We start from the raw sequence: 26769 nt of genomic DNA, 5'->3' as shown, positions 1-26769 counted from the left end.
TGTGCTATTCTTCCCCCACCACCAACACAGCAGTGTACCCATATAATTGCTTTAACAGTAAGTCAGCAATTGTATATCACCAGTCCAGGCAATCTCAGGGCTGTAACATAAAATTTGATTACACATTGTATGTCACGCGTAATGCAGGAATAACAACATACATATTCTGTGGATTGTGTGGTGAATGACTCCACTGTATCTGGCAGCTTGTGTGGCTCAGTGGACTAGGGAAGCTACCATGGGTGATGGTGTTGATGCTTCTAATCTGGCATTAGACAAGTCTTTTGCATGTGAGATTTATTATGTTGGTGTTTTCACAGACTGTCAGTCTGTGTGTGGTGTAATATTATGAACCTTAGTCACATAGTAAGTACAGCAGACAGCTAGGGAATGCCGTACACATTTTGAGTGATGAGTAGTACTGCAGAAACAGGGACAGATGTCACGGTCTGTAACATACCTCTCAACCTCTTAGTGAAAGCAATCTGCTCAAAGCCCAACAAAATGGGGAGACAAAGGCCCATAAATAGGGGCATAGGTTAAATACTGCTCATAAATTTAAACAGTTGCTAAAATAACAGGGTTTGTTTCAACAGACATTTTTCTGAAGGATATGAAGTCAGAAACTCAAATGTATGTCACTATTTAGTGACTTCAGTACTAAGTTCATCCAAGTGATTTGCCAGCAAACCAGAAATTTTATGAGGAACACACCAAAACTATGAGCTAAACCTCTAGACATTTTCCTAAACCCTGGACAGTTGAGAGGTATAGTCTGTAACACACAAAATTCTGTACTGGAGTACAAGTAGGTGTGGCCTGGAGTCACTTTATAAGTACTGACAGTCACACTGGGCATGCCCAAACATTGCAATTCTGTTGGCCCATCATCAGACTGACCTGTTATGTATAGATATGTCTATACATGCAGACCTATACACATACATATCCATCTGTCACTATTTTTCTCTCACATACAAATTATATCCATCGCTATGTAGTGTCAAATAGATATATACTGATACATATAGCTATATAAATCACAATGATACATAGACTCTCCCCATATGTTTACATAACACATATACATATCATACACACACAGAGCTACATTTATATATACATCCCTGTTAATTACATAAATATGTATGTGGATGTCTGTATCCAAACCAAAGGTGCAGCAGTATATAATCCAATTACCTACAGACTCCTATGTTGCTGGTTGTCACCACATAGAAAGAGATGCAGCTCAGCAGGTGATGTAATGTATAATGCTGTCAAAGCACACATGGACAGGGCATATTTTTCCTGCCCACAGGTTTGCCTATCAAACTGCTAGCAGTCACATATGGCCATACTGGTAAATATACACACATAACCAGGATAATAACAGTTATACCACTGTTAGGATACTAGATGCAGATAACAGTATGAAGCAATATCACTCTGCAGACCACAGATGCTGTTCAACAAAAGCCTAGTTTATGTAATGCACAAGTACTGTGCCTGTAATCATGTATACAACAGACTCAACCTGTGGCATGTGCAATAAGTACTGTGACCTATAGCAAATAAGACTAGACAGTAGGGGTTCTAATCTCACTCCGGGCTACTTGGTGTGTGTGTGTGTGTGTGTGTGTGTGTGTGTGTGTGTGTGTGTGTGTGTGTGTGTGTGTGTGTGTGTGTGTGTATCCCCCTGCAGAATAACTGCCATGCCCTCATGGGCTATCCACCTGCAATGGCTAAGCACATTTTGGCCCTGTAACCTGCTGCTGGCTTCCAAACATTCCTCTTCTACAAAGCCTGATGATGTCATCCACCTTAAGACTACCAGCTGACAGTGTAGCATCCGGACTTAAGCCATGGCATGTGCGATACATACTGTGATCTATACTGTCTAAGACTAGATAGGTAGTGATTTTTATCTCAATCCAGGCTAGTTAGTGTGCGTGTGTGCATGCACGGGTGCGTACTCGTGCGCATGTGTGCGTGCGTGTGCATGTCCAGATGGCATAAATATGATCACTTTGGTAAATTAGAAATAGGTAGGTTTTAGCCATATTTTATTTGTAGTGTGTGATATGGCCCCCAAAGGACTGACAACAACAAGGCCTGCTGATGTCTTCAAGCATAATATGTCCTGAAATGATAGTGCTAGCACACATGAGGTGTGTTGCGGTAATCACACAGTATGATCTGTAGTGTGTACCATTACATAGATAAGAGTTTTCATCTACATACAGCCAACTTGTGTATGTGTGTGCCTTGGTGTGTCCTGTACACAATGTTTGGAAATGGTGCTAGCCGCAATGTAGCCATGTTTGTGTGTGAGCCTGTTAGAGCATTTTACATCATGTTATTGAACAATAGGATGTTTGAACTTCGCTAGCATAATGGCCATACAGACCTCACAATCATAGACATCTTTATACTCATAGTTACAGGATCAGCCATATTGCCCCAGTCCAAGAGGGACATAGGCAGAATCCCTGTGTTCTGTTTCAAGGGTGTGTTTAAGCCCTCTAGACAAATCTCTCCCACAAGCATGTAGTACTAACATCATATACAAGGTTAATGTATTTACAGTGAGTTATCCATCTACTATGCCTCCTACAGATACACATTATATGCAATCAAGCAGGATCACACATTGCCCTGTATGCAAGGCACAGATCACCTCTGGGTAATCTATATGCCACACGTGACAATGAAACACATTACAGACAATCCCCACTGAACACATACTGAAGATGTGAAGTGTCCTTGTGATGGACCATACTGTTGTGTGCAACTGGCAGTACTGCTTGGGAAGGTACATCACCAAATGGCCATTGCACTCAGATATTGGCATGCTGAGGCAAGAATACTTAGAGGTTATGAGTATGTCACCTACAGGTGACTGTGGACTTAGCTATGCCATATGATTCCTGTCATACCACTGTAAAGTCATGACGATCTGAGACACATTAGGTGTAAACATGTGTGGCCAGGTTTGTGTGCCCAGTTTAAATCCAAAACTGGCCTCAGAAAAAAAAAATTAAAAAAAACACTGTAGCGCTTTGGCAAACAACCTTCCAGGAGTAATACAAAAACTGAACACCTTTTATATACACTCCAATCACCAACAGTTATTCAATTAATCAATAAACATTTCCAATTAACTTCAGAGTTCAAAATAAACAAATTCTTTGTATAGTAATTTATCCTTTAAAATATTAATTTCTCCTAAATGTACAAAAACTTGTTCAAGCAGACACCCCTGTAATAAAGAATAATCACCCTTGTGCTTTTCTTTAAAATAATGCACAGCAATATTGATTTCAATTTTGTTTTAATGTCCCTGACGTGCTCTTGCAATCGAGTTTTAAACTCTCTCTTGATTTCTCCAACATAATATAAATTACAAGGACATTTTAAAGCATAAATAATGCCATTGGAAATGCAAGAAAATCTACCCATAGGAACAAAACAAACACCATTTACTTTATTAGGATGTCACAATATTGCAGCAAATGTGGCAATTACCACAAGGAAATGAACCAGCTATAGAAGGAGTATGTGAAACCATATCCACAGAGAACTAAAAATACTTGAAACTAAAAAGTCATTTAAATTTTTACCATGCATATAAGAAATTGAAGGGTGCTTGTTAAGTGCTTTTGGCCCTGTAACGTGCTGCTGGCTTCCAAACTGTCCTCTTCTAGAGGGCCTGATGATATCAACCACCTTAAGACTACCAGCTGACAGTGTAGCATGCAGACTAAGGCTGTGGTGTGTGTGATAAATACTCTGATCTATAATGTCTAAGACTAGATAGGCAGTGGTTCTTATCTCAATCCGGGCTACTTGGTGTGTGTGCGTGTGTGTGTGTGTGTGTGTGTGTGTGTGTGTGTGTGTGTGTGTGTGTGTGTGTGTGTGTGTGTGTGTGTGTGTGTGTGTGTGTGTGAGTGTGTGTGTGTCCAGATGGCATAAATATGATCACTTTGGTAACTTAGTAATATGTAGGGTTTTGCAGTATTTTATTTGTAGAGTGTGATGTGGCCCCCCAAAGGACTGACCACAACAAGGCCTGCTGATGTCTTCAAGCATAATATGTCCTGAACTGTTAGAACTACCACACATGAGGTGTGCTGCGAGAATCACATAGTGTGATCTGTAGTGTGTACCATTACATAGGTAAATGTTCTCATCTACATACAGCCAACTTGTGTATTTGTGTGCCTTGGCGTGTCCTGTACACAGTGTTTGGAAATGGTGCTAGCCTCAATGTAGTCATGCTTGTGTGTGAGCCTGTTAGAGCATTTTATATCATGTTATTGAACTATAGGATGTTTAAACTTCACTAGCATAATGGCCATACAGCCCTCACAATCATAGACATCTTTATACCCGTAGTTACTGGATCAGCACATATTGCCCCAGTCCAAGAGGGACACAGGCAGATGCCCTATGTTGAGACGATGTTCACTCAATCAATCAGACAGATGGCATGTGCTGAGGTGCACTGAGGTGCTCTGTGTACCATTAGGCAGAGTTCTATTTCAAGGGTGTGTTTAAGTCTAGTAGACAAATCTCTCCCACAAGCATGTAGTACTAACATCACATACGAGGTTAATGTATTTACAGTGAGTTATCCATCTACTTTGCCTCCTACAGATAGGCAGCATATGCTATCAAGCAGGGTCACACATTGCTCTGTATGCAGGACACAGATCACCTCTGAGTACTCTATATACCACGAGTGACAATGACACTCATTGCAGACAATCCCCATTGAACACATACTGAAATGTGAGGTGTCCTTGTGAGGGCCATACTGATATATGCAACTGCCATTACTGCTTGGGAAGGTACATCACCAAATGGCCATTGCACTCAGATATTGGAATGCTGAGGGAAAAGTACTTGGAGGTTATGAGTATGTCACCTACAGGTGACTGTGGACTCAGCTATGCCATACGATTCCTGCCATACCAATGCAGAGACATGGTGATCTGAGGCACATTAGGTGTAAACATGTGTGGCCAGGTTTGTGTGCCCAGTTTGTTCACCCCTGATTATGTACATCAGATGTTGTGAGTGAAGTGCTACTTACCAAGTACATAGGTCTAACTGATGGACATGATGCTATATATATATATATATATATATATATATATATATATATATATATATATATATATATATATACATATATATATATATATATATATGCATGGAATTTATGGCCATTAGTATGTCAACAGGCATGTGTTCACAATACCCTCTTGCAAGATAGTGAGATACCACAGAGACTCTATGAGTGCACACAATGTGCAGGCATCAGCCAACATTGTTAACTACACTCAGTCAGTAGTCGCATGTATTGTGGTTGAATGGATTCCAAGCAGTAGAGGACCCATGACTGCATCCTGTTGAGCACTGCTGCTTACAGATCAACTATTGGATGTGGATGTTGCCATGTTGCATATGCGTGCCAGCAATGGGCTACTCGGTGACCCCTACAATGACAGTATTGGGATGCTTACGTCGGTGCTTTGTTAACTCATTAACCCTGATTACCATCTCATAGCGCCTCTGTGCTTACATCTGAGCACACTATGAAACATTTGTAATTTCATGATGTTACCCTTGAGTGCCTTCCACAGGCACTACTTACTTTCCGGTCCTGTTTCAATCCTACTTTGTGAAAACTAAGTTGAAAAATTAATTGAACATTGTCAACTGCCTTCTCAACTTAGCTTTCACATCAGAGTAAGCATATGTTTATATTTAAATTTTTTAAGCAAATCGGCTTAGCGCCACACTAAGCTTATTTTGCCTTCTTTCCCTGAAGCAAGTGGTGGCAGTCAATCAGAGTAGTGACATCTAAGCCACCACTTGCAGAACACCTCTACCCCCCCAGAGATGTTCCCATTGTTCTTTAAAGAATAAATAGAGGGGTCCAGCAGCAGACATTCCTGTTTTGGACTAACATTTAAAGATTTTACTTTTATTTTTGCTGAATCCCTCTATTTCTTGTTCTGATCTCTTCACGGCTTTCCCCATAAGTATTCCGGCCTATGGAATTGGCATTTATCTAAGTGCGACTGCTGCAGGTGGGTTTCCTTTTCTTGTAGTTTCTGTTGTTGTTGTTGGTTCTGCTGAAACTGTTTTATCCCCGATGTTTTCCAGTAACCACACCTTACTTCCATTAGTGGTGCGGTGCAGACATGGTGGCTCAAGGGTCCCAGACAGTGTCCATTTCAGATGACACACTGGAGGGATAGATTCCTGTCCCAGAGACTTCCTATACTCTGGAACAAGCTACCCATCTATGTCAAGGAAAGTTCTTCATTAACACTCTTCAAGAAAAATCTTGATGAGTGGATGGAAAATAGGAAATACACCCCGGGGATCACTTCTGTGTCTCTGCTGGACAGTGGCACAGGAAAATAACTTTCTTGGGTGGCATAAGCTATGGAACCTTGCTGGTTAGGCTTATGTAGGCCCTTGGGTCAATAGCCTAGTACCTACCTATGAACCTATGAATCTATAAGTAGCCTTCTGTTCTTCTTGTGAGCACTCACAGCCTAGCTGCCCCAGTTTCTTCAGAGCTGTAGCTACCTTTGGACTTTTGCCACCTAGCAATCAAGAGAGAGATTGAAACTGCAAACCTGACCAATGCAGTAACAGGCCGTCTGAAAAATGGAACCTTCCTGCTCATTACTGAAACTAAGGCAAAGCTCCTAGGTGGTAAATCCACCGTTATATCCCATCCCAAACCTACTCATACACATAGCACTCAGCTGTCCAGATTTTTGCCTTATGCTTTAGGTCTGCCCGTCATAAATTTGTGGTTTTCTGTCAAATCACTGAGAACTGAAGTCACTAAATAACGACATGCATTTGTGCTTCAGACTTTATATCCTTCAGGAAAAAATGCATTTTAACACAAATCCTATTATTCTAGCAGATTTCTAAGTTGCTAACAGTAAAACATTTCTTTAATTCTTATATTAGTCGGCTGCCTTATGCAAAGTGAAATGCCATTTTTTGTTTCAAAAATGTTTAATCACAGCAAAAATTAGGAATTATGCAGACAAAATAGCAAATCTTTTTAAACTTCTGATTCATAGTTAAGTGTTACGTATGGTCTTTCACTGTGTTAACTGCAGGTACGGTAATCAACCTTCACTTGTACGGCCTTGCACATGCACCCAAACATGCACACGTGCAGAATTCATAGGTATATTTGCCAAAACTTCTGTTTGCAGCAAAGCGTTTTCCTTCCAGAGCATAACTTCATGATGGGTGATCCTTAGCTCTTTATGGTATTCCTTTACTTTAGTTAGGAATTATGAAGACTAAATCAGAATTAATACCAGGTGCGTGATAAACTTATTTTTGCTGTTATTCACAGAATAGTCTTTGTTATTCCAATAACTGAAATAATGGTGGCTCGGTTTAAATAGTGCCAGATGTTACACTACGAAGGGCTTTTAAAATGGCTAACTGATTAACTAAGTAGCATTTCCTATGAGTATTGAGAATTACAAAAAAATCTTACTGGACGTTGTTTGACCCTTGATAATAAAATAATGGTGCTAACTGAAGCTGCTGAGGGTTAGGCAACCGATAGTACCGCTCACTTCAATTCACTACTTCAAGAAAACCTAACAGAAAGTCTTATTTACGCTGACCCTCAAATGGAATACTAAAATGGTTATATTTATGGCTTTATTTATTCATTTATTTATTTATGTATATATGTATGTATTTAGTTTAAACAGTTTTCTCTTTTTTTTCTCTTCAGTACTGGATAGATATTGTGGCCAGATACATTCTTTGATTGGGGTGGGGACTGGGTCCATGCCACATAACTCTGAACTGCTATGATTTAGGTGTGGTACTGTGATTTTATACTAAGCTTTAGCCTTGCTTCTAATAGATTTATCAATTTTCTTCATAAAGATAAACACCTTTAAGGGCATACACATTGCTCAACAACTGAACTAATCATATACAAAAGGTTGTTATTACTAATTCTGTTGAGTCTAGGATCTAAAATGTTTTGTTCTGAAAAATAAAAAGTGCTCCTCTTTTTGGGCCTCTGCTACAATTTTCAGAGGCATGTGTTATGATTTTTAATGTTCAGGGATCGAGAGTTATGGTCTAGGGGTGCCATACTCGGGGTGAAAAACTGGGCTACATTCTGGAAGTTGGCATTCATGCTGGTGTACAATTCTAAAAAAAAAAAAAAAAAAAAACAAAACCCTGAAAAATAATCTTATTTCCATTAAGTTTGATTATGACACCTCATATACAGTGTCCAAAAAAATGAGAGCCAATCTAAAGCCAGTCTAGAGAAGTTAACAGGCTAAGCTACAGCAGCATTCTTCAGACTGCTTCAGTTGCATGAGCAGGGGATATAGTCAGACAGCTTGGCTCAATGTAGTGGGTTGTATACCCTGATGTACCCTCACCCAGGTCCATGGTGACTACCTTGGAATTGTCCACCATGTGTAACAGTCATGCTCCCCTTGTCACACATCCAAACTGTGTACAGTCAACTGCATGGAGAACACATAGCTCCATAATGATTGCCCCTATGGGCATACAGATATGGATACTCAGACAAAGAGGTGTATAGTTATGATGGTCAGTGGATGCACCACCTCTGTGCAAGGGTAGAACAGTTGTCGTTGTCCATTCAGTGGATGTGCAGCCAGTAAGGTCATATGATTGCAAGGGCATCCCAATGGTGTTAGTCATCCTTGTCAGATCACATGTGGGATGTAGCCTGGAATGTTAGTATGTGCAATAGATGCTGTGTAACTTCTAATGAGAGGCCAGTTATGAACTGCTCTGCATATATGCATACATATATATATATATATATATATATATATATATATATATATATATATAAAAGTTATGGGACAGGTTGTAGGGATGTCATGTGTCACATATGGTGAGGACAAGGGACTGTAGTCGACGCAGACAGTGTGGGTGTACAGGTAAGGTATGAGTACAGACCCATCATATGTGGCATCATGATGTATGAGGTCACCAACAATCTGAGCCTGTCCTTTGAGATTACACATGTAACTACACTGTGCATTATGGTTCTGCTTTGTGTGGGTGGCTACTTGTGCCACTTACCATGTCTAAATAACATTAGAACAACACTATGTGCTTCTTTTATCTGAGGAAGTAGTGCCTTCATTTTAGGGGGTGGCACCCTCACCTCAACTGTCACACAGCACTGTCCACCTGTTATTGTACAGCCTTCTAATGGCAGTTGTCCACCAGTCAGGTTTGCTGAGCCATGACAAGCCTGTGTCCCTCCTATCATGTAAAGCCAAGTTCATGCAATTGTAATGCTGCTGACCTAATGCATGGATGTAGAGCTCTGCATACTTGCCTGTCCTATCTGAAGGGGGAGGTGCAGTCACACTATGTCAACCATCCCACAGGAGGTAATACATGGCTCTCTTGACATATATGTCTGTATTGCCTGCAAGTGTGGCTACATGCCAGTAGGTCTAAGGAGACTGATCTGTAGCCCACACACCAGGGAGGACCTCACATTGGGGGGGGGGGGCTGTATTGGTCACCCATATTGGTAAACACATGATGAACTGCATTGATTCCCCATGTGTGGGGATGTCATCGCACTGCTGTAGGGCATTGCAGGTAAGGACCTGGACCATCCTTTGGGCAAGTGAGCAGCAGCACAACTAAGCAGCACAGTGTGTGAATATTACACTTCCCTGATGTGTTTGTCTGTGCTCTGACAAGACACCTTGCATGACTCTCTTTTTGCAACCTGCTGGAAGCAACTGCAATACGTACTTACACAGAGGACAACTAGCATGTAGTGTCAAGAGGTGTCCCCAGATCTCTGACTCATGTTACCTGAAATGCCATGATAGGAGTTAACATGGATACGAGCACTTCACTGTCATACATCTAATGACACTGGATCAAACACTGTTACTTTTGCTCCAGGCCAGATCATGCCTACTGACTGTAACTAGAGGAGCCCATTGACTGTTACACTATGCAATGGATGTCGGACATATGTTTCACTCCACCAACCATGGCCTGACAAGGTGTATGACAATATTAGGCCAGCAGGCCTTGCTGGAAACTGTGTACATCATGTACAGAGTGTTATGTCAGCTGGTGGATAGGCAAGTGTCTGACAGTCATACTCTGGGAAGACAGCATTGGGAGACCTATGTCGAAATGATGCCAGTCACCATTGGAGTTCACCATCCATCATTATTGGTGTACCCCATCTACCTATTCCTTCTCTGCGGTCACAGCCACTGTCAGTGACCTCTGAATGAGTACATTAGCAGGTGATTCCATATTGGGAGCTGTCACAGAATCCCACACAGATCCAACAGTTATCCAGGATGTTGTAAGTCACAGTCAGTTTTACTCTGAGCCACTGACAAAGACTAACTGTCAACAACTGCACAATACTATCCTGTGGGAAATCATCCACCCCTGCAAATTATTGTAGTGTCCTCACACTCACACACTTGAGCCACTTCACATGGGGTTATGAACAAAGACAGTAATATAGCCTCTGACTCTCACTGGTTGGTAAGAAGTGGGAATGCATTCATTGTTGTACAACCTATACCGACAGGTATAGGATGTATATCCCAGACTATCACTGCTATACTGACTATGGCAGTCATCTCACCTATCATTGTGTGCCATGGCATCCTTGCTATGTCACTACACAGGCAGATCATCCACCTGTAGCAGCCACATAGGTCCCATGGTACATCAAAACACAGTGTAGATAACATGTCCTATGGAGTCCATGTCATGACTGTACATGTGTAGTCTGTCACCTAAATGCTTTGGAGAGGATGTGTATGGCTCCATACAGGGAGGTGTTGGATCCCACTGTGTATCTCCCGCGTATCCATGACACGACTAACGCAAGTCTCACCTTTTCTACATGCCTACAACATCAATGTGGTATACATAGTACATGCTGGAGAGACAGGTATGCAACACAGACAGTACATCCTACATGAAACAGGGCCCCATGCAAGTGAAGCACACATCTGCTGTGACACACATCATGTGCAGGTAACACAATGAGAGGCAGAGCAAGTCAATCATAACTGGTGTCAGAAAACTGTACTGGACATATGTTATTTGTAGATGGGTCATCTCCGTCAGGACAGTTTGCAGATGTGTGCTTTCCCAGAACTCTGGTGACACATATCAAGGGTAGCAGACCTGTTCACAGATTCGGGATCCATGAGTACACTGAATGCCGCCATTGTCCTTGTTAGCCTGTTTTACACATATGAACCTATGGAGCCATGCACTTATAGTGCTGTACCTTGCTGAAGACATATGTCTTCTATGCTGACATGCCATCCTGTGCTGCTTTATTGCTGCTGTGTATCCATAGGTTATCCTAGCAAATTCCTGAAACAGAAACATAAACAAGTCCGTCACACACCTGTCAATGTGTGACTATACAGCCATTAAAACATCATACAACATAAGGTATAAAAGAGTTTGTGGAGTACTCATGACAAATGCAAGCATACAGTATCTGTTGTTAACATGTGGCATGGCAAAACAGCACTGCATTACGCAAGTATATGCTAACCAATATAGTCACCCTGTGCAGCAGACACATAGCTTCACTTCCCCGCATCAATGGCGAGGATGACAGGGCACAGGTATCATCACTTGTACAGGGTGTTGTGTTGGGGTGCATGAAGCCTAGGCTGACCCAAAAGGATGACAGCATGTGTGTGAGTCAGGAAGGGAAGCAGGTAAGATGGACAATGGAAAGGTGTCATGTGTGTCTGTAGGTGACCTGCATTTGACAGTGGAGTGTGAGTGTGTGCATGTACACAGTTAAGCTCAGTGCTAGCCCTAAATGTGTGTGTGTGTTGGACAGCTTTGGACTGCACATGGTTGAGTTGACAGTTCACAATCTCCTGCCCCAAACATGGGAACTGGCTCTGCAAGGAGTTGCACTGGCACTGCCATGCCCAAGCTCAGAAGCGATGCTAGTACCTGATTGTGACTGCTGTCTGATGGACTGTGTCCCCCATGAGAATGCCCAGGACCACGAGCCCATGGCCTGCCATGTTGTGGATTGGACAGCACACTCTTCTCTGTAGCACTTGATGTATGGGTCTATATTATATGAACGAAAGTTCATAATGTCAAATGCTCTAAAGAGTGAAAATTCTGGACCTTGAAGCGCTTCTTGTGGGATCGCAGTACATTGAAGGTCAGAATATTTTCCCTTTTCTCACTGTAGTGCAATCTTGGAGTTGATATATATATTTAGCGAGGGGGTGGGGGGGGACACAGCCCCCCCAATAAGGAGTTCGTGGTCTGGCATTTTTGCTTTTTTGAGCGTTCGACATTATGAGCTTTCATTTATATAATATAGCCCCGGATGTACTGCCACTATGGGAGCATTATTGTGCATGGCCACATGGGCTCTCAGCAGATGGAATTAATGACCTACGTCCATGAGTCCGATGCTCAACACCAGTCACACGTTCCAGCACAGACAATGTGCGGTCCAAGATAGACACTGTCTTACCCCACCTTCTGTCCACTGCATCAGTCAATCAATCCAGGGTGTCTCCAATGTGGTGGAGGTAGTCACAGATGTCAGACTGTGCTGCAACCATAACCCTAACCATACATTTGGTTTTCTGGTCAGAACGTACCTGCACCTCCATGATGGCACAAAACATGCACTGAGTGACCTGTGATGCTACACCTGCAACAGGTGGTGGACAGACAACAGGCCTCCTACAAGCACACCTGTCAATCTGCTTGTGTGGGACCTCACCAGGTCTCTGGCTATGGCCAGTGTCTACACTCCCTGGAACTGTAGTTGCCATACCTTCATGTTCAATGTCTCCACCCTATGACTGTCCAATATCTGTGGCATCCTGGGACTGAGTATGTGTGAGCATACTGTCTGTGGGTGGTGACAATGGAGGCAGAAGAGGGATGTCTACCTCTGGGACAGATTCAGCCCCCAACACCCCCACCTGTACCTCACTGTGGCCACCATCATCAACAGAGTCTGAAGAGACACTTGCATCAGGTTCTGTAGGGGAGAGACACCAACACCCCCCAGTCACCTGTGATAAGAAATAAAAAAGTGGTTCATGAATACCTGCATTATTGTGTATGAAAAATCCACCAGTACTCATAATAACAAAGACCCACAACTGGATGGGTCTATATTCTAACATCGAAGTCTTAAAACTTTGAATGTTATAATATTGAACCCTATGCACCGAACGCTGAAAATAGCGAAGCTGCAGAATATCGAATACTTTCCTAGGTAAAGTAATTGGTGGGCTGTTTTTGCAGCTTCGCTATTTCCTCGTCTGTGGAGTGAAGGTTATGGACCGGATTAAGGTAAGTGTGCTAATGAAGGTGAGTGTGCGATAGGGACCTTAGGGTTAGGGAGCAGGTAAGGTGAGTGTGCGATAGGGACTTTAGGGTTAGGGAGCAGGTAAGGTGAGTGTGCGATAGTTAGGGACCTTAGAGTTAGGGTTGGGTTAAGGTAAGTTGATAGCTAGTAGTGTATGTATGGTTTAATGTAGGATTTTGTGAAGTGTATGTGTGTGGATTATTTATTTAGGTGTGCTTGTGTTGTGTGTATGTTTGTCAGAACAGCAAATTTTTTCCCTGGGAAAAAAATTGCTATTCTGACTGTTTGATATTATGGTCTTTTGATCAAATGGGTTTGATATTATGACATTAGAAGTTTTAAGACTCCAATGTTATAATATAGACCCCAACTGGATTAGTGGTCAAACATTGTTCTTCTCCACTTTCATCCAAAAAAGACTGGCTCAGATCAAAATACACACTCAACTCAAGACATTTATAATAATCACTTCATGTAAATCAAATAAAACTTGACTAGTAAAATTTTCCTTTTAATTAATCAATATGAAACTATACATGATAACGCAACACAAAAAAACCCAGTACACATCTTAACAAATATATTGAAATACACGTTTCATTGTCTAATTTATTTTCCTTTCAATGTTTTGTTTTTTAAAAGGCATTTTAGAGTTATTTACTCATTTAAACCAGGCACCTTATCTGCTCTTAACTGTCACTGCCAAAGTGTTTCATTCTGCTCAACTACACTCCTGTGATTACCCCTTCTAAGATCCTTAGGTACCTGTTCCAGATTGGAAATAAAAACATTCTACTCTGCCTACACATGAAAGTATGTTTAAATAGGACATTATTCTGGCCCTTAACTTTAATAGAATATAAATGTTCCTTAACAAAACAGTGTCCTGCTTACCAGGAGCAGGACCACGGCCTTTGACAATACCTGACAGACCTGTGAAAAGTTGAGGGTGAGGCAATGCCAGTACCAGTGCATGTTGCAGCACAACAAGGTAACACATCCATATATCTCATATTTACAGTACCTACTGTGTTACTTGTTGTATTGGTCATATTCTGAGTATGAGAGTACAACTGAGGTAACCCCCCCAAAGAACAATGACCTGACACCCACCTAAAAGTATGTACAGTCCAATACACTGCCTGCTACAGTATTAAAATTCTGATCACAGTAAGCCTACCTGAATGATCCTCTGCTGTGGAAACTGTGGCACCCACCTCATATATGTTTGGTGTGATGGATGCCTGAGAGCTGTCATGTGTACCTAGGTTCACCAGGAATTCCTCAGTGGCCGACAGTGGTTGTTCCACTGCAGGGCCTACACCAGTAATGGGACAATCTCTGGCTACATCTGCTGTCCTTTGTCATGCAGCATTGATCATGTCCATTGCACCATGTCAAACCTGCTCATATATCCTGCCCTGATGGCCTGTGCCATTCACATCATGGACAAGGTCTGCTGATAATGCAGTCCACTGTTTCCTGTTTTGCCACCTCTGAACAGTAGGATGTGATGATGTTGCCTTAGTCCAGCAAGTATAATTTCATTTGCCGCATCCGAGAAGAGTGCATGGCATCTAGGGTACCTGATTCCTGAAAGACAACAAAAGGGGAACACATTACATGGTCACATACATAGAAGTACACTATATACAGATATAGCAAGAACAGAGTGACTGGCACTATCCCCTGCTTGCTCACACGTCATACTCCACAGTGTACAAACATACTAAGTGTGTGGATACAACTGAGATAGTGGAAATCATCAGGTATTCCTGTGTGTGGCATGACAGATACTGCTGTATGATCATACAGCCAACACTCACATCTACTGTGGTTTGTCCCCACGGGCAACCCTCCGATAATAAGTCATAAGAACAGTACCACACAAATAGAAGTGTGCTATTACAACCACTATAAAGGGACAGTCCAACGAGACCAGTGTGCCACAGTGACAACAGACAATGCACCCTCGATATATTGTATGTCCTGTGTAGGTGTAAGACAGCAGGAGATCGATGACACATCATTATCACAGGTGTAAGACAGGTTTAATGCTGTAATAATCCCTAATCCCTGTAAGTCTATCACCCATCTGCAACATGTTGTACACAAAATCAGTTACATACCTGATGGGGTGCAGTACTCCTCTGTTAATATGTGGTGATAGTAAAGTTTTCACAAAAGCGTGCTCTGTGCGAGGAAAGTCTCATACAGAATAGTTACCCATAGCCAGCTGATTGAATTTTAAACATGCTACTCATCAGCAGGTGATTGCCTCTAAACTAATCTGTGGGTCTGAAATGCTAATTGCAGCCAACACAGCTGATTTGCCGTATTATCAGCCAATGACATCCAACCACTGTACAATATATGAAAGCTTCATATAGATTAGGGTCCCTTTCTGATATGTTGTGCTGGACATTACTGGGGTGAGGAGACTACATTGTCGCAGAGCGTAGGTCTGGAACAAAAACCTTTACATAGAGATGTGTATGTTACAGGCTGCAGCTGCAGGTAATAGACATAGGCAGAGAGTGTGAACACTGTGGAGGACAACAAGCTGTAGGAGTAACTGTGGGAGCTCTGTCAGCCTTGTTGTAGAAGCAGAGTCAGAGTGAGGCTAGTCTTTTTACTCCAATCAAGGCATGTGTTTAAGGTAAGTCTGTTAGTTAATAGTATCACTAACAGAGTACTTGGCAACATGTTTGGTGTGTCATTGAGTAAGATGGGGTATAAATATAAGAATATCTGCACCATTTGGGCAACTGCCAGGCCATGTGTTATAGTTAATTTCCAACGTGTATGAGGGCAGGCCTTGTTACAGGTAGGTACTTCCAATGTTATGCTTTGCAGCTGTGATAATCTGCACAGTGACTTTCAAACAATTGTGTGATTCAGTGTGATATTAGTGGCCCTCATGTGCAGCACCTGTATTGACATTCTTTGTGAATGCATATTAATGCATGACATGACCTTTTATGTACATATAGATTTGCTATAGGGATATGTGAAGTATGTTTCTACCTACAGGTCTGTGACTTTCATCAGTGAAAAGCAGAAATGTCATTTGAAATGCATTGTGCGGATAAAGAGTGCATAACTCAGTCATTAATTCGCTGCCTTCAGAATACTGCACATTCACTTTTACACACCACTGGATTTGAACCCAGGACTGTATGTGGCAAAATGTATTGTTTGCAAGGTAATTAACATCCTGAACTACTGATTCACTATTACAACAAGTGTATTTGCAAAATATATGTGCATACACACATATTGTGACATACAGTTTCCACATCTATCAGTATGTGCATGGCTTTGTATGGGTGTATGTGTGCACCAGGTTCTGAGTTGAACATGTATTTTGCCATTAATGCCTTAGCAAGTGTCTTTCAACATGCTGCTGAAGGGCACATTTACCTGCTATCACAGGCCTCACTTACATCCATTATTACGTCTTTGACTTTGTATTGGTGCACTATTGCACCAGAGTCCAAGGTATACTCCCATTTATTCCATTACTATTTAATCAAGTTTGTGCTGCATGTCGCATTACGCAGCTCCACTGAAACATGCTTAATTACTTTAACTGGCAATTTCTATGCTTTGTTAAAATCACCTGTTTTAATTAAGAGTTGTGCAGTGTGGCAGGCTAATGCAGTGTTCAGCAGGTGTGATAGTTTGGGATTCAATATATGTGACAGGTGTTTATTTTGTAAGTCTGCATTACAAGTTTAAAAACACATATAATCAATATAGCTCTATTTAGCTGATCTTAGTGAGGCTGCAGGCAACCCACTGAAAAAATATAAAGAAAAGAAAAATGGGGAGATAGGAAAGTGTTGAAATGGGGTGCAAACAGGGGGAAACATAGTGAAAGAAAGGTAGGGATGTGCAGGGAGGGTGTAGTAAAGAACCATAGCTATCCATTTGTTGTACAGAAAAACTGTCCACTTTGATTGAATTTGTACATGACTTTGAACTCTCAACCCCAGAGAGAGGATTGAGGACAACATAACTGTGTTGTCAAGCCAGTTGGACCAAATTATGTGTGCCTAGTGGACATGTGTGTGAAATGGAGAGCTATGTATGGGACAATTTTTTTTTTGGGGGGGACAGGAGCCCATTTTTCTTTTTTTTTAGGTGAGAGTTGAATGTTGGAGAAGGAATATAGGTATGTGTGGGGGAGGTACTGTAAGTTGGGTAGGTGAGGAGGCATTTGCAGACAGACAAAACAGACAAGACAGCAGACAGGGTTGGCATGTGACACATCAGGGGGTTGAACACCTTGGATAGGGATGGTGTTGTGGAATCTAAGTCCCATGTGTTTCCAGACAGCAGCAGTGTGATTCACTTACAGATCCATGGGACTGTTGGCACTGCTCCTTCACTGTCCCACTGATGGCAGTGCTGGAGGCTGGGCACTGGGGCAAGGCTGCCCCACCAGGTTGGCCAGCATGTCCTCTGTCTGCCGCAGGCATCAGTCAAACCCCATGGTACACTATTCTGTGCACCAAGACCGGCAGCTCATCCTGGGTAACAACAACCCCTCTGCCACCACTCCCAGAGTACTATCCAATACCACAGGTAGTGCAGAGGTAGCAGAGGGAGCACTACCAATCTGAGTCCCAGATGTACTGGGACCTGACACCCCAGCCAGTTGAGGCAAGGCAGGTGGATCAGCTGGTACCAGCCTTCTTTGACGTGCTGTGGTAAATGAGGTATAGCAATAAGTTACAGTTAGTAATGACCAAATCATTGTGGTATTAACAGAATGAAACATCATTTGAATTAATCCAAATAAATATTAATGTATATTATGTATAACACAACAGTAAATAACATAGCAATCAGTATGTTAACAGCATCCCAGTAAGAAGTAAACCATAAGGCCAAGAAAACAGTTTAACAAAATATGTTAATATTGAATCATAATAACACATAATAATAATATATCACATTTTGCAAAAATATAGTTAGTTTAACAAAATATGTTAATATTAAATCATAATAATAAATAACAATAATAAATAAATAAAGATAAGGGGTAGGGAGAGAGAGAGAGAAACAATGCATTACTGACAATGCAGACTATATCCCTGAAAACACTGATAAGAAATACTCTACAGGTGCGTAGTGTCAGTTCTGTGTACAATGACTGCAATTCTCCTATATATAGCATGCACATACTTCTCAAGCTGTTAGCATGGGTCATTATGCGCTGAGCAGTGATAAATACAGATACACAACTACACAGAACACTCTCCCATAATGTGGACTTCTATAATTATCAAGGTGTACTGTAGGCAGATCTGATAATGCATTGCATTCCAGGTAATCATTTTTCTGTTAATCCTGTGATAGATGGATTTGGCAGTTTTAATTATATTATGTGAAATTGTGACACTTGAGAGGCAGATTTGTGTATAGTATGTAAACTAGGCATCCATCATGCCTTAGTTGGCAGGCATGGGAATAGAACCCAATAGCTGTGACTGCAGGGGACATCTGCAAAAATGTAACCTTGACTACAGCAGCTAAGTACAGACATGCAAGGAACACAGCTGTTCTGTGAATATGTTGACAATGTGTTTAGGAATCAACAATACTGCTTACCTCTTTATTAGTATTGTTGATACGTGTCTGTTAGCTCAATCATATCTGTTCATAACACGGGCTACCATAACCATATACCATTTGCTCCTAGAGTGGGAGAAACAGACAACATTATATGACTGAATTTGTTTAACATTCTAGAACTATTACAGTGCTATACTTGACTGCAATGACAGTAGAACACACATGTATGGCGTACAGCCATACTGCATTTATTGAAACAGATTTCTGTTGGTATCAGCAATTCTGCTTAACACTTTATTGGTATTGCTGATAAGTGTCTGTGAAATGTAACCACAATCATATCTGTTCATAACATGGGCTACCTCATCCATATACCTTTTATTCCTGGAGTGGGAGAAAAGACAGAATTATGTGACTGAATTATTTTTGCATTCCAGAACCATACTGCATTTATTAAAAAACATTTCTATAGGAATCAACAAAGATGCTTAACACTTTATTGGCATTTCTAATAAATGTCTATGAAGTCCATACAATATCTGCCCATAGAGTGGGCTACCTCACCCATATGCCTTTATTACCTGAAGTAAGAGGAACAGAGAGCATTATGTGACTGTTATTGGTCTGGATACACCCTTAGACCATACCATAAGTTAAATAATGCAGTTTGGAGGCCATTAGTTTAACATTCTACAGCTATTACAGTATTACACTTGATTGCAGCAACCTTACCATAGACAAGCAATGCATGCAGCTCTACTGCAATGGTTATGACAACACAATCCTGCTGTACACCATTTTGCTTATTCTTATTGGTACTGCTTATTATTTATTGCAATACAGTTGTTATTGTTCATTTATTGCACTATAGCTCTAATTGCACATTTATTGCACTACAGTTCTACTTGCCCATTTGTTGCACTACAGTTTTTATTGTGTATACTTTATTGCAGTAAATGCTTTATTCTTTCTTGCTTACTGCACTACAGTTAGCATAAAAAATCCATACATACCACACTCATGGTGCAACCTGGCCAGGCACCCAGCTTGGAACTCAACATTGCAAGTCCTCTCAGCTACAGTTGTTGGGAGAGAAGCACACCACTATGCATACCAGTTTTGCAGGCATTCAGCTTACATATTGGTAAAACAATGGAAAATATACTTACATATTTATGGGGCATTCTCAGCTCTGGCTTCTTTGACCCTGGTGTCCAAGGTTCCCCTCATTCTCCTCTTCAGGTCATCATAATGGTAACAACACTGCATACCTGTGAGGGGGATACCAATAACACTGGTGAGTTTCCTGGCCAACCAGTCCCAGGCCTCTGCCTTACACTCTGAGCCCTGGAAACTACCCTGCAGAAACCTAGGTTTATAATTTTTGACCAGGGGCCCAACAAAGTCCCAGGACTCCTGAACACCCCATCTCTGTGCCTGAAAGTGTGGACCTTCACCAGCACCACATGCCATTTCACCAGTTGATCAGACACCAAAGGCTGTTGCAGAATTCCCACCTATTATGCCTAATATAGGTTGTTTTTCCACCCTTACACATCACTGAGCAACATTCAAAAAAGTGCTGCATTGCTTAGCATTGCGCAATCCAGATAAGCAAAGCTAAACAGAGTGAAAACTCGCACAACTGAGGTTTTAGCTAAGCTTAGCACTGTGCAAACAAAAGTAGCTGTTAGCATGTTTAAGCAGTGTTTAGCAAAGTGCAGCAGTGCCATATTTCACAAATTTCTTTTTAAAATTAAACATATCTAAACATTTAAATTGCAAACATCTTATCACTGCTACAGACTCAAATCCAGAACCTACTAAGTATTATGCTATATCTCTACCCATTTAGCTACTTGGATATTATGAAAAGCAGTATACCTCCACATATACTAATGTGCTACCTGTTAGCATTGATAAGCACCATGGCACACAGTGCAGACACGCTTAAATAGACCCAGACATAAATAATTAATTACATATGGTTTCTATTTTTAGATGTCTAGCAAATGTCAGATATGTATGTATGAGCAAATTAAAACAAGGTGAGTGAGCTTAAAGAACTAACTCCTTTATTGGTAAGTGCTTTCATTGGCAAAAGATAAGCCAACTTCTTCAGACCATCAAAACACATCCAAAGTAAATCCAAAATACACTCCTCCATTAGAAAGAGCGCTTTTTATATGTAATACTAATCCAATTAAGCAATCTATTAATTAAATAAAATAGCCAATCAATGATTTAAATAAAAAAGCAACCAAACATTTACTTGCTGAACCAAGAATTTGCTTTTGCACAGATCTACCTAAATCAGCAAACCTTAACCACTAAACATTAAAAGTGCTACCCTTTTAACATTAAATGTTTCAACCAAACATCTACGTGAAGATAGCATAATTGTTTTAAAAATTGACTATAAAAACGTATTTAAAAAAATTATATTATAATAACCCCAATAAGCCCCCATATTAATTATTACTATATTCAAGTCAGCTTATAATGTTTATCTAGCTAAAGCTCTAATTTTAAGTAAACATTTAATAGAAACATATTCATTTAAGCCAGGCATAATGTAAGCCATTGTGTGAATCTGCCAAGCCAATTCTGTTTCTTCTAATCTAAGTTGCCATGGGCCTTCCTTGATGTTACGTTCTACCATTTGCAAGACAGTAAAACTGAACCTGTGGTCTGGGTGTTCTGTTATGTGATTGCTAGGGCATTTGTGCTAATCCACTTTTCAATACTATATTGCTGCTCATATATTCTTTGCTTGAGCTTTCATTCTGTTTTACCAATATAGTAAACTTCGCATTGATTGCACACAGCCGCATATACAACTCCTTGGGAATTACAAGTGTGTTTACCCCAGATCTGATAAGTTTTATCCATGATGTAAACTTTGTTGGTAACCTTAATATGTTTACATTGGGCACAACTACCACATTTAAACATACCAGTTTGACCTCTTAAAATTCTTTTTGGTCTCTCCACTAGGTGTTTCAAATTAAGGCCTCTTCTGTATGTTATTGATGGTGTTGTGCCCAGCTTCTTAACCAATTCATTGTCTTGTTGTATTAGAGACCAATGTTTGCATATGATCTCCGTAATACTTCCTGTGTCTAGGGAATATGTAGTTAAAAAACTACTTATAACATTCAATCCCTTTTCCTTCCTCTGAGAAATGTGGCCGTCTTTCCCCACAGATGGAGTTGCATGAACTTGTTTATCTTGTATCAAAGGCTGAAAATATCCTACCAATCTTTTATTACGTACATCTTCCATCACCTGATCTATTATGGCTAGGGGATATGCTCTTTTCAAGAACATATTCTTAAGGAGGTTACATTCCTCCAAAAAATCATCAAATTTAGACACCATCCTTGCTGCTCATACTGCCGGCCCCTTGACCACTGCCCTTTTCTGATAAAGAGGATGGCAACTTGTAAAATGTAGGAACGCATTAGAATATGTAGGTTTTCAGTGTATAGTAGAACTAAATTGCCCATTAATATGGTCCTTACTTAGATGGATGTCTAAAAAATTGACTTCATCCTGGCCTACTTGGTACGTAAACTCCAAAAATGAAGTGAATGAAACCATTTCGGAAATAAACACACTGATTATGTCTGTTGGCCCCTTCCACAAAAAGAACATGTCATCTTGGTACCTCGTGTACCAAGCCACATGCTCCTTAAATGTTACACAATTAAATAGAAAGGTCCTTTCCCAATAGGCCAAAACACTGTTGGCAAAGCTGCTCCCACAAGGGGAACCCATCGCAATGCCACTTTTCTGGAGAAAAAGTCTGTCTGAAAAAAGAATATAATTATTCTCTAATATAATTTCAAGGAGGACTTCAATCAAGTTAATATGCTGATGTTCCATACCTTTTATATAAAAGAACTCCCTTACCCATTCCACTCCTATTTGATGTGGAATGGAAGTATAGAGGTCCTTAATATCAACTGCTAAAATGATATGGTGTTCATTAAACTCCAGTGAGTTAATGTTCTCCAAAATTTATTTATTTATTTTATTTTACATTTGTTAACCGGGATGGTCCGACTGGATACATGTCCTTTTTTTCAGAGGAGGGGGGAAAAAGCTCCAAACAGTTACATTGATAATTAGGTACAGTAAATGAGCTGAAAGAACTTACAAAAACATAGGCTATTTACATACAAGTACAAGACTGCCATTACTATTTCTGAGATTACTACAAATGTAACATTAATAACATATTAGCAAGGACAGTAGGCAGTATAATGACAGTTTTGTTAAATGGCACAGAGCTAGTCTGGGTTTGAGCAAGGACATGACATAGAGAAGTTGCAAGCGTGATGTATTTTGGGAGAGAGTTCCCAGTGGTGTTGGCAAAAGCGCATCACCACACCTAGGTTGAAGATTTGTTTTGGCAGCAGGCAGCTTAGATTGGAGTAGGGGAGGCTTTCATTTTTTTTTTTTAGTGCTACAGGTATTCTAAGTTTTTTTGGATTTTTGGAAGGAGGTTGAGACTGAAGAAGTGTGAAGAAGAGGTGGAAGTCCATATCCAGCTTTTTTAGGTTAGTACAGTGGGTGGTGTAGTAGGGGTGTGGCGAACCTGGCAATGTGATTATAGCAGGATGAGAGCAGAGCTTGAGCAGATCAGATTAAGGTGAGTGAGTGAGGAGAGAGGAGGCATGGTAGGTAGAGAGAAGGTGTGAGTGGGGCTGTGCTGCCCTGGCATGGAGGGGGTAAGAAAGGCTTTAATTCTATATAGGGTCCCAAAAAAATGCCAAGAATCGCGGCAGATTTGTGTCTCCGACTTAACAAAGGGTTTCAACTTAAAATCGACAAATTTAGCACAAGCATATGTCACTGAACCCCTACCATCCACTATAGGCCTAAAGGGTGGCCTATTAACATCCTTGTGGATTTTAGGGGCTGCAAACAGTGTTGGAACTACTGGGGCTGGCATGGTCAAGAAATGATACAAATCCACATCTATACTCCCTTCAAGAAACAGGTCGCTCAACATGCTGCTAATCTTATTATATGCCCCATTAAGTTCATTTTGCTTACAATAACATACACCTCACTATCTAAAAGGCTCAACATTCTTGTTTCATAAACCTGTTGGTTCATAAATACCAGCCCTCCTCCTTTATCGGGTTTCATAACCCTCACGTTGCATGCATTGAGTAGTTTGAGAAGGTTGCGCTCATTACCATTGATATTTCTACTTTTGTTGTGCACTGTTACACTACAATTTAGTGCATGCCTAATATCCATTTCACAAATGTTCTCAAACACAGCCAAAGACGCTTGGAGGGGTGGGTTAAACAGGCTTGAAACTCTTAAACTATTAATAAGTCCAAAGTTTTGTCCCAATTCACAAGTCAAATTGAGCTTATGGACAAACAATTTCAAGTCCAAAATGGTTCTGACTGGATTAGCTCTATGGTCCAGGACGAAGGTCAGCCCTTTAGCAAACAAGTTAGCCATTTCCTCCTCTACTTCCAATGAACTGAAATTAAAGATGTGAAAGTCACGTTCTGTATTCACCAAAATTTTGGGTTCACCTTGAGCTACCTCCTCCTTCTGTTTTGGCGCCTCCTCTGTGGGGCTTGCTTCTTGTTGCTCCTTGGTTGTACTATTTGTTGCTGGCCATTGTGGGCACTCTGAAAACCCTGCTGATGATTATCCCCTATATGATTGTTCGTATTATTGTGATTAGTGGTGCCCCCCAAACTTGGTTGCTGCCTTAAGCCATTCTGCTGTTGATAATTATGAATGCGCTCACTTCGGCGTACTTCTGTTGTTTGGGGAGTAATTATGTCATCCTCATTTTCCAAGTCAATATCCCCATCCGTAGAACTTGGACCAGGTGGCCTCTCTTGATCCCCCATAGTACCATATACTAACGACGGTGGGGGGTATGCTATTGCTTTAGCATAAGCATTCAAATCTCTACTAATCGTTCTTTTTTTTATTTCACTACTTTTGGTGATACTGGCATCAATACTAGTAAAAATTCTAGAATACTCATATCTATAACGGTCAAAGTCACGTGCATTCTTAATAGTCTGTTCCAGCAATTCTAAATCCGTTTTTAAAATTGATATCTGTGTGAGATAATGTTTTATCAATGCACCCAAAAACTCTAGACCCTGACGGTTAAATAATGCTATCAATTCAAGATGGAATGTTGATTTATTGACTAAACCATTAGGGTAACACCACTGGCGTAACCCTTTCAGAACAATGTTCTTATTAACACACTCTTGTAAGTAAGACACTTCAAGTTGGCACTTTCTACATTTAAACAATTTTGGGTCAAACTCATTCAAGTAACCAACCATAGAATTGCTGTTATTAGATACTTCATCAGCAATTTCCGAAGTGTCATTATTCACAAAAAAGTTATGATTGTTAAGGTACATACCCATTGTAGGGATGTCGTTAGATGTCAGTATTGTCCTAGGTTGAAAAATCAACTCCTGTGTGCCTGTAGCAATACTAGCAGGGCCTCCATTGTTATAAACTGTCATTCCAGATTGTGTAGATCTTGCCGCTGGCGCTGCTGATATGATCTGCTGTTGCCCAGCCAGAATTGACGACATAGGTGTATTACCTCCTAATGCTGTGGAAGTCCTTGTGTTACTGGCAGCTTCTACACGCTGTGTAAGCGTGTTAACTTGGTTCAGAAATTGTTGTACCAGGACTGTAAGGTCGCCAATGGTGTTCACCTCTGAGGCTCCTCCTGGTAAAGCAGGAACTTCCTCTTCCTGCGAAAACAGAGGTTGGGAGTCCGTTCCAAAGCCACTCTCCATAAAATAACTTGCAAACTAACATAAAAAAACAAACTGGTAAATTAAAACAAGGTGAGTGAGCTTAAAGAACTAACTCCTTTATTGGTAAGCGCTTTCATTGGCAAAAGATAAGCCAACTTCTTCAGACCATCAAAACACATCCAAAGTACATCCAAAATACACTCCTCCATTAGAAAGAGTCCTTGTTATATGTAATACTAATCCAATTAAGCAATCTATTAATTAAATAAAATAGCCAATCAATTATTTAAATAAAAAAGCAACCAAACATTTACTTGCTGAACCAAGAATTTGATTTTGCACAATCTACCTAAATCAGCAAACCTTAACCACTAAACATTAAAAGTGCTACCCTGTTTTAACATTAAATGTTTCAACCAAACATCTACGTGAAGATAGCATAATTGTTGGCTCTCTGGCACTCCACCTCACGCAAACAGCAATTTAAAAAAAAAGAAAAAAACAAAAACACTTAAAATAAGGAAAAAAATATATAATTATGATAATTAATGGCATCCAGTTTCTATTTTTAGATGTCTGGCAGGTGTCAGCTGTCTATATGTGAGCACAGCTTGTCATTGCTGCACTCCTCACCACTCCATGCAAACATACAAAAAAATGGAAAAAAAGCAATATTAAAATAAAATACTACATATTTGACCCAATTCACAGCATTTGAACAGTAGCAGGGAGCAGTACATGCCATCTACAACCACAAGTAGCCTCTACACTTCTCCCTACACAGCTTCAATAACCCTGTTCCTATGCTCTCCCTCAGCAGCGTGCCATCATTAATATGCATGGCACACTGCTGAGGGGGAACCGTGGCAATGTACATGGATACATTCTGTATAGGCTCTAAATGGAGCCTACACAGAGTTTATTAAATCCTGGGGTTAATCTTACCAAACCAAAACCAGAAGCTCT

This window comes from Protopterus annectens, chromosome 12.part0, assembly GCF_019279795.1.
Source record: "Protopterus annectens isolate FY-2018-M chromosome 12.part0, PAN1.0, whole genome shotgun sequence".
Taxonomy (NCBI): Eukaryota; Metazoa; Chordata; order Ceratodontiformes; family Protopteridae; genus Protopterus; species Protopterus annectens.
Note: the sequence above shows the minus strand (reverse complement) of the source record.